This window comes from Nycticebus coucang, chromosome 18, assembly GCF_027406575.1.
Source record: "Nycticebus coucang isolate mNycCou1 chromosome 18, mNycCou1.pri, whole genome shotgun sequence".
Taxonomy (NCBI): Eukaryota; Metazoa; Chordata; class Mammalia; order Primates; family Lorisidae; genus Nycticebus; species Nycticebus coucang.
The window spans coordinates 27,235,460-27,244,685 of NC_069797.1; the positions used below are offsets into that span (position 1 = coordinate 27,235,460).

The 9,226-nt window shown below is 38.0% G+C and overlaps 1 pseudogene; it reads left to right on the forward strand.

Moving 5' to 3' along the window:
• The first annotated feature begins 654 nt into the window (after nt 1-654).
• Nucleotides 655-2,275, forward strand: LOC128571256 (dnaJ homolog subfamily B member 14-like; annotated as a pseudogene).
• The last annotated feature ends 6,951 nt before the right edge of the window (nt 2,276-9,226 follow it).

Sequence of the window (9,226 nt, forward strand, 5' to 3'; positions counted from 1 at the left end):
GGCTACAGCTATGAGGGATTAAGTCAGGGACGTTTACAATGTGCCTTTCATGGGGAACTTCTTTATTTTGGGTGAAAGGACCAATGCCTACTTATCTGACCTGTAACCAGTATGTCTTTCACAGAAAACTTATTTATATTCACAGAGGCCCTTGTAGCTCTGCCTTGTGTTAAGTTTATTCCTGTTAAGAAAACCACTCTCCCCAAATATGCAAGAATAACTTTTACACTTTTTCCTTCCTACACTTGTTGATTGACTTTGCAGAAGTTTGAAAATAAAAAAAAAATGAAAAAAGATAACTTACACTCTCTAGGAGAGTCTTATCCAGGATAAAAGTTAGGCAGGGCTCTCCCCAGCCCTGTCCACGAGAGTCGTGCCAGGAGGTCTGGGGCCCGGGCTAACCGAAGTCCTCCCGCGACCGGCAGCCAGGCCGCGGCCAGCTCTCGGGCTGGGGTTGCCCCGGAAGGACGGCCAGGTGAGCGCGTCCCGGTAGGGAGGGAAGCGGCTGGCGCGGGGCGGGGAGGCCGCCCTGAGGAGGCGGAAACGCCCCGTGGTCCCCTGTGCTCCTCCTCGCTCGCCGCTGCAGGACCTGGCAGGGCGGCTTTTCCTCTCCGCGGGGACGGCTTCTGCCCCTCATAGCCATAGCTGCAGGCCATGGAGGGGAACCGGGATGAGGCGGAGAAATGTGTGGAGATCGCCCCGGGAGGCCCCGAACGCCGGCACCCGAGAAGGCCCAGCGCTTCCTGCCGAAGCCGGGAAGCTCCGCCCACTGCCCTCGGCCACGCGCACTGTTGGAAATAATTATGAAAAATGGAAGCACAGCTGGAAATAGCGCTCCTTGCGGAAAACCGTCAGGAAGTGGTGATCAAAGCAAGCCTATTTGCACAAAGGACAGCACATCTGGTAGTGGTGAAGGTGGAAAAGGCTATACCAAAGACCAAATAGACGGAGTTCTCAGCATAAACAAATGTAAAAATTACTATGAAGTACTTGGAGTTAGAAAGATGCTGATGATGTAGATTTGAAAAAAAGCTTATAGAAAACTTGCTTTGAAGTTTTATCCAGACAAAAACCATACACCTGGAGCAATAGATGCTTTTAAAAAGATTGGAAACTCTTATGCTGTTTTAAGCAATCCAGAACAACGAAAACAATAGGACCTCACAGGCAATGAAGAACAAGCTTAGAATCACCCAAACAATGGGAGATTTAATTTCCATAGAGGTTGTCAAGCTGATAGAACTCCAGAAGACTTGTTTAATGTATTTTTTGGTGGTGGATATCCTTCAGGTAGTGTACATTCATTATGAAATGGACGAGCTGGTTACAGCCATTAACAACGTCAACATCAACATAGTGGCCATGAAAGAGAGGAAGAAAGAAGAGATGGAGGGTTTTCTATGTTTATCCAGCTGATGCCCATTATATCCCAGATCTGGATCAGGGCAAACCATTAAAATGCAGAGAGAAAATTGGGGTGTTGTTTACTATGTCAACAAGGACTTTAAAAATGAATATAAAGGAATGTTATTACAGAAGGTACACCATGGGATATTATGCAGCCTTAAAGAAAGATGGAGACTTTACCTCTTTCATGTTTACATGGATAGAGCTGGAACATATTGTTCTTAGCAAAGTATCTCAAGAGTGGCAGTAAAAGTATCTGATTGCTCAAGTATCCATGTACTCATCCCTACTATGAAACTAATTTATAGCTTTCATATGAAAGCTATAATCCAATTATAGCCTAAGAATATGGGGAAAGGGGAAAAGGGAAAGGGAGGGGAGGGAAGGATGGAAGATGGGTGGAAGGAAGGTAATTGGTGGGACCACACCTATGGTGCATCTTACAAGGCCACATGTGAAACTTACTAAATGTAGAATATAAATGTCTTAACATAATAATTAAGAAAATGCCAGGAAGGCTATGTTAACCAGTGTGATGAAAATATTTAAATTGTATATAAAACCAGCGCATGTTACCAGTGATTTCACTAATGTATACAGCTATGATTTAATAATAATAAAAAAAAACTATTGCTACATTTCCTTTTAATTAGGGGAATAGGTAGCAATGGAGACATGACATAGAAGTAAAGAACATGGCAAATAAATTTGAAGAACAAAAATAAAATTGTTACGATAAAAAAAGGAGCTTGAAAAGAGTGCAGTAGAAGATTATGGGACTAATATTTGAAATAATTGCTGGAAAGAAAGACAACAAAAAACAGATACGCAGTATGCAGCAAAAGTGTACCGTGATGATCTTCTCTGAAGCAAGGCGGACGCCTTGAGCGTGGACAACTGTAAGGAATTAGAGCGGCTGACCAGTCTTCATAAAGGAGAATGAACTGGAATTTTTATGTATACCTTTTTTGTTTTTCTGTAAGTTTAGTATCATCATGAGAGATGAAGAAACAGATTTGATATGAGAAACTAATCTGAGCTGTTAGTTCCCAAATCTTGGACAGTTTATTACCCACTGGCTCCTTTAAATAGTAAGAATTGAAAACTAAAATTAGTATTTTAGTTATGCTTATGCAATTATTTTCATTTTCCAAGCTTATATGATTCCTAACTAAAAATGTCCGGAGAGAAGATTGTCACACCTGTAGCAATTTCCAGTTTTAGTGATGTTTCCTTTGTCATGTAAATATTTATGGAATGTTCATTTTGTGTACATAAAGATTATTTCCTTTTATTTAAATTCTTTAATGTTTAGCTCCATGAGACACTTCAGTTTAAATTGATGGAATAAATGTTACATGACACAATTACATTTTTCTTGTCAAGGTGTCAAATATATGGAGTTTAAACCATGAAACTTTTTCAAAAATTAAAGAAACTGTTTAACTTTATATTAAATCTTATAGCATTATCAGCTTAGAGGGAATTGATATTTTTATTATTGCCATTATATTCTAAAATATATATTGAGATAAATGAACTGGTGTAGAGTATCAGTTTACTGTTTAGTTTTATGAATTACTATACATATACATGCATAGAAATGAAAAGCTATCCTGGTAGATTTTAAGAGAAAAATGAGGGAATGGCTATACATATTATATTAAAAGGGTCTTCAACAGTAGATTGCAGTTATGCCATTTGCAACTTCAGTAATTAAAAGGCTCCCAAATGTTCATGTATATTTCTTTGAAGGCTGCTAAAATGTATTCTTTATAGAGGACCACCTATTTTTCTCCCCACAGAAATTGCGGTTTCTTAGTCATCATTTAAGCAGGATCCAAATGTAAATGGATTTTCTTTACAAGTAAGTAGTATGAATTATTACTAAAATACAGCTTTGTGCCTTTAACCCTATGCCAACTTTCAAACATATAAGTAGATTACAGGGCACTTACGGGATCAGAGCAGGATCTGTTTGGCCACATGCAACAGTAAACAGAAGTACGGCAGCAGGTAGAAGAGTGATTTAAAGCAAGTCGTCCTTAAAAATTCTGAGTTAAAAATCTATTCATCATTGAATAATTTTATTAATCCTATAGGAACTAGAAAAAACAAGCTAGAAATTGAGGTTTTTGGTGCCTATGTATCGAATGTAAAAGTTTTGATTTCTTGTCTTCTGTGTTTAACAATTGTAATATTTTAATGATTTTACTTCATACTCAGTTAATGGAACATGAACATATCTTTGGTGGATTTTTGGTAGCAAGAAAATGCTAGGTAGTGGCTTTTCCTTCTGTTTAAGCAGTTTTCTCTGAATTTAGTTAATTTGTGCCATCTGTTGAATAAACCTGCTGAAATGATCTCTTAAAAATGCTCTCTTGGAACCCCTTTTCCAGGTAAATTAGTAGAAATTCCTGATTGAATTAGGAGGTTAAACTAAGCAACATAGTATATTAGGAAAACTGGACACCTTAACCAACTTGTTTATGGAAATCTGACCTTTAAGACAAAATAGCAGTGCTTCAAAGAAAATCCAATTTTAAATATTTTCTTGAACCCGTACAGTCAAGTTTTTTTTAAAAAAAATGGCATAGCATTCTAAAATTTTTTGAAAGTTCATATTTATCAGAAACTTCATAAAAATTTAAATGAAAATTTCAACTATTTTTTTTTAGTTTTAATGGGAAATTTACATTATTATGGTTGATAATTATGCCAACTTACCTTTCTGTTCCCTAGGTTCTTTTTTCCTTAATTCCACCTTTAAGGGTATCAGTGAAGTTAGTTACCAAGTAAAGTAATATAAAGTGTATATCATAAAGTCATACATGACTTTTGCACAGTATTATATGTCATTTGCATTGCTGATTCTGTTACATTTCATAAAATGCTAGGGAAATCATGATTAATAAATAAAATTTGCAAACAACTGTGGAGAGCAACTGGTTGAGTGCCTGACCACACAAGGTGCAAAAATGTTAAGTAAAGATTGAGTCCTTAATGTCACCTATATCCTGGTGTACAGGACTAAGAAATGTCTAAGAACTTTGGGTTAACTTTACCAAGTAAGAAGACTAGATCTCTTGAGATGTAAAATGTTCATGTTTACTATTCTTTTTTAATAAAAATATCAATATTTTCCATCTTATTTTTAGCTCCATGAGTGTAGCAATTTCACTGCGTCATTTTAATCAGCACCTATAAATCCTCAGTCTTTTGAGTTTGTTTTACTAGTTTCTCTAACTGGGATTGTGAGTTTTATTTTACTAGTTTCTATATACATATATGTATACAAACATTATTGTCCTTCTGAGGGTTTGTGGGGAAAAGAAATAGTACCTTTTCTCCTTTTGATTCCTTAGTTCCTGAATAGATTAGTGCTAGTCATTTAGTCATTTCTAAGTGTCAGAATTTATTTTATCAAATAAGAAAAATGAATTCTCAGCAATGAAAAACGTTCATTTAGTATCAATTAAGTAAATAATATATATGTTGGAAACGGATTACACTTGAATGCTTAAGTACGTATTAGTTTCATAATCACTACATGCCTATTTATGATTTACAAAGATTTGGTGAAGAAAAGTGATGTCCTTAAGGCCTATATATGCCATTGCAATCAACTACTCTGCTTTTCTGTCCGCTCAGGTGTTCACAGGAGGAGGAAGGTGGAATGTCAGCCCTTCACTTTAATCGCACTTTTATGCTTAATTTTCTTTCTATTAAATATTCATTTATACTAGTATGTAAAGTAGTTACTAAATGATTAATCTTGTAATTTCCACTTGTAAGTTAAAAAAATACAGACATGTGACATGCTGATGTTTTTTAATGTATTCCAACATATTTCATTAAAAAGAAAAATCTCTCACCTGTGTTAAGGCAGTGAAACATTTCTTGATGTTAGGACCAAATGAACCATCTTTCCAGTTAAACAAGTTTTATGTCAGAGGACCAAGTGGTTAAAAGAAGAAAATTCGTGCATTTACTTAGCTTCCCCATTCCCATTAGAAGCTTGGGTTCAGTACGACCCATATCACTATCCATCTTCATACTGAGTGAAGTAAACCGAAGGGAAGTTCATAATTTTTTTTCTTATCTAAACAGAAAAACTAATGAAACGAAATAGTAAATCTGAGTTTTAATCTTCATGACATAGCTGAAAACCTTGTCTATTGGCCATGTTGGATTACTGCCCAGTAAAAAAATCCATAAACTTCTCTACAAGCCAGTGGAAAAGAGAGTAGTCTGGCAGTAGCTTCTAAAATGTTCTTAAATTCTAATTTTAAATTATATAGAAAAAATAGGTACAATGAGGCTTTTCAAGGAATTCTTGCACATTTCTCTAATAATCTGGCAGGCGCAGTCTTAGAATTCAGGCTTCCTTTTTGTTTCATTAGTATTAAATACTTTCATATAAATCAAACTTTCCCCCCTAAATATTAATTAAAAACATACTCTTTATATTAAGAATTATATACCACAATTTTGTAAACTCCCTATGTGTAACTCTTTCCTGTTGATATGTGATACCTCGTCATTTAATTTGATTATCTGCTGGTGTTGGGGCCAATAGATTTGTGAGTATCCTGTGGATGAGTCCATGTATAGGTGTATATATGTAATTTTTTTCCAGCTAATACCTCAAATGTGTGATTGTTTACTATATACCACACTGTGTTTGCACAGAGCAGGGCTTCCGTTAACAATGGGCATTTTTATTTCTAACTTTGAAAATCAGTTCACTGAATTTCATTGGTGTGAATTTTTTCTGTTCATCCTTTTCATGACTAAATGTAGATTCCTATTGAAAGGCCTACATTTCAAATGTATATTAATTTTATCTTTCAGTATCTAGAAATATGGAAATATACACGGGTAAGAAGTATTTCTTAAAATGCCTAGTTTAATAAGTTATTAAAAATTGCAATGACTGGTTGCCAAGACATCTAGTAACTGCATGGTGGATGACACCTGGCATGAAGGTAATTCTCATTCACTTTGGCACCAGGTTGTGTACATTCCAATCTGATATTCTCCTTTGCCATTTAAGTACACCACGAAAATAATAGAGATTTTTCATGACATTGGAGGGTTTCGTTATTAGTTTCAAAATGGATTGCTGTTGAATCGTAGGACTGTACCAATGAGGAGAAGCACACATAAAGGATGTTTGTGTTGTGTTAATGCCGAATGGCTGGTCAGTGACTGAGAGGTTAGGCCTGCTTTTTGAAATGTTTTGAGATAGAGAGGGCTAAAAGCTCTGACGGCAAACAGCAACTTTGTTCATTTCTGACCAGATTTTATAGCCGGTCTTGCACGTCCTGCACGTACACACTATTAATCTCAAATTACACAGTGACCTAAAGGTTACAATGCTAAACTAAATTAACTTTCCCTTAGTGCGCATGTCTACTGATAAAACCGTTACTGCTACACATTCTTCTAAAACTTCTATAATACCGCACAGAGTAGTAAAGAAAAACATGCTGTTAGCCAAATGCCCACAAACCGGTACGTATCAGCTGCAGGGGAGTGGGCTGCTTGCTTACGCGTCCTCTGAAGTCCGGACCATCTGGAGGTAGAGACCTTGTCTTACAAAAAGCACAGCGTGGAGATTCCAAAAGACTGACAGTGATGTGTCTGCAGGTGCCAGTCCCCGTAGCCAGTTTCTGAGTACTGGACTTTTACCTCCAAAGTACCCAGGCTTTATCGGCCTATTTAGGGTTCAGCCCTGGTTTCAGCCCGACTGTGCTCAGTAAGAATTCTGTCTCTGCACCATCTCAGAAAGTGGGCACAGAGGCATATAGGCCTTTTGCCTATAGGTTTTTAAATTTATTTGTACTAAGAAATGCTTCTTACGTACTTTGCTTTCTTTTAGTGTGGTTTTCAGATTGCTGCATAGGATTTTCCACTTAGTTTACTTTGTATTTTGAAAAGCTGCAGGTAGCTTTCAAGATGTGATAGAATTTTAATGCAAGCTTTGTATAAATTAAATGAAGTAAAACTGGTAAAGAAGTGTTTACTTGTCTATAGTGAACCCAGGATTATAAAAAGGTTTAAATGTGAAATGCCTAATTTGTAAAATATTTAATGTTATATCAGACAGATAAATTTTCTGTGTGAGAATTCTGTCAAAGAGAACGCTTTTCATTTTTAATGAATGTTCTGCTGAATGAATTATGATGCATTTTTGTCTTTCAGTCTCTGTAGTTTATCTCAATATATTAATAAAGAGGTCTGTTCTCACTGTAAAAAAAAAAAAATGTCAGGGCAGGACTACCAGCCAAGTGAGACACAGAGGGGGCAACACAAACAATGTGGAAAACATGAAATGACAGAAGTTTATGACTTGTAGGCCCATGAAGGAAGACAGGAAGCAGTTAGGGACAATAGGAAGGTCACAGGGACAGTATGCACAGCCAGGAGGTGAGCAGGAGAGAGATGGGCTTAGGCCTTTACTGGTGTCCACGACATTACTTAAGCAGGTTTCCCATGGGGAGCTCTAACAGATGGGCTTAGAGCAAGAGGTGCACATCCCAGCGGGTCACAGCATGACTAAGAGATGGTCACTGTGCACATCTGGACAGGCTATATGGGATGTCAGGGTCACAGGAGTGAGTCAGACTGATGAAGTCAACATGTCCCAGAGAAAGGTAATCACCCACAGAGGATTGTATAGAACAGATATCTGGACCAACCACACTGAAGAACTGGGAGGAGCTTGAGAACAGAAACAGTGTCAAGGGCAACTGTGTCCTGCTTCCGGTATGAGAAGGTTGGGCCTATATTCACAATGGATGCTGAGGAACAAAAAATATAAAGATCTACTACACATCCTCAGAATTCACTGCTAAACATGCTCTTCTACTCCTGCTGATGTAAATTGAAAACACCCTGCAGTTCCTTCAGTATATAGGCTCTCTTCTCCAGAAGCAGGTACCACCCCATCTGTGCGATGCTGAGAACTAACTCAAGGGCCTAGACAGGCAATGAGGGGATGTCAGGGTGGGATGTGAGGAGATTCACCTCAGCTTGTGAGCACTCAGCTGCCGTCACTGGACGACTTTTCTTCTAACACTGACCGTGAGATTCCCTAACACAGCAAAGTAACTTCTGGGAAGATGGGGACCAGGGAGACAGGTGTTCAAAAGTCATTGGCATTGAGTGTGAGTGCTCAAACATTCCATTCCTCCCTGGAGTGGCCTACAGCTTCCCCATCTCAGCTTGATGTAGGGATGAGTCCTGGCAGGATCCATCACCAAAGTGGGGTTACGATTCGACATCCTCACCATCAGTCCCACGACTTGATTTTCATCCTCAGCTGCTCTACAAAGAAAAGATTGACCCTTTCAAATGGCCCTGGAAGTTTTCCTATTTTCCACGTGTGTGCTTGTTGGCTTCAATATCCCCTTCCCCTATGCTGATTTCCAGGGCCTGCAGAAGAAACCAGTTCATACTACAACCTTTATACTTCTATTGTCTTGACAAATCCTAATTGCCACAGACCCTGGATCTCCCATTGCTTGCCATGACCCTCACTTCATCCTCAACCACCACTGGTGATCTTCTGAATATCACTGCATTTCATGGATCACTGTTGAGCCAGTCTCTGGGGAAGGACAGGATTCCTGCCATATTAAATGCTAAACTCACCCAATTCCATAATTCCATCTTTGAGGGTTTGATTCCTGCATCCACTCCAGATACCATTTATCACAAGAATCCTCACAGGAAACAGAACTATCAAAGGTTAATATAAGCAAACTTTAATAAAGGCACTATTTACAAAGGCATGCAGGAGGGGGAGGGAATC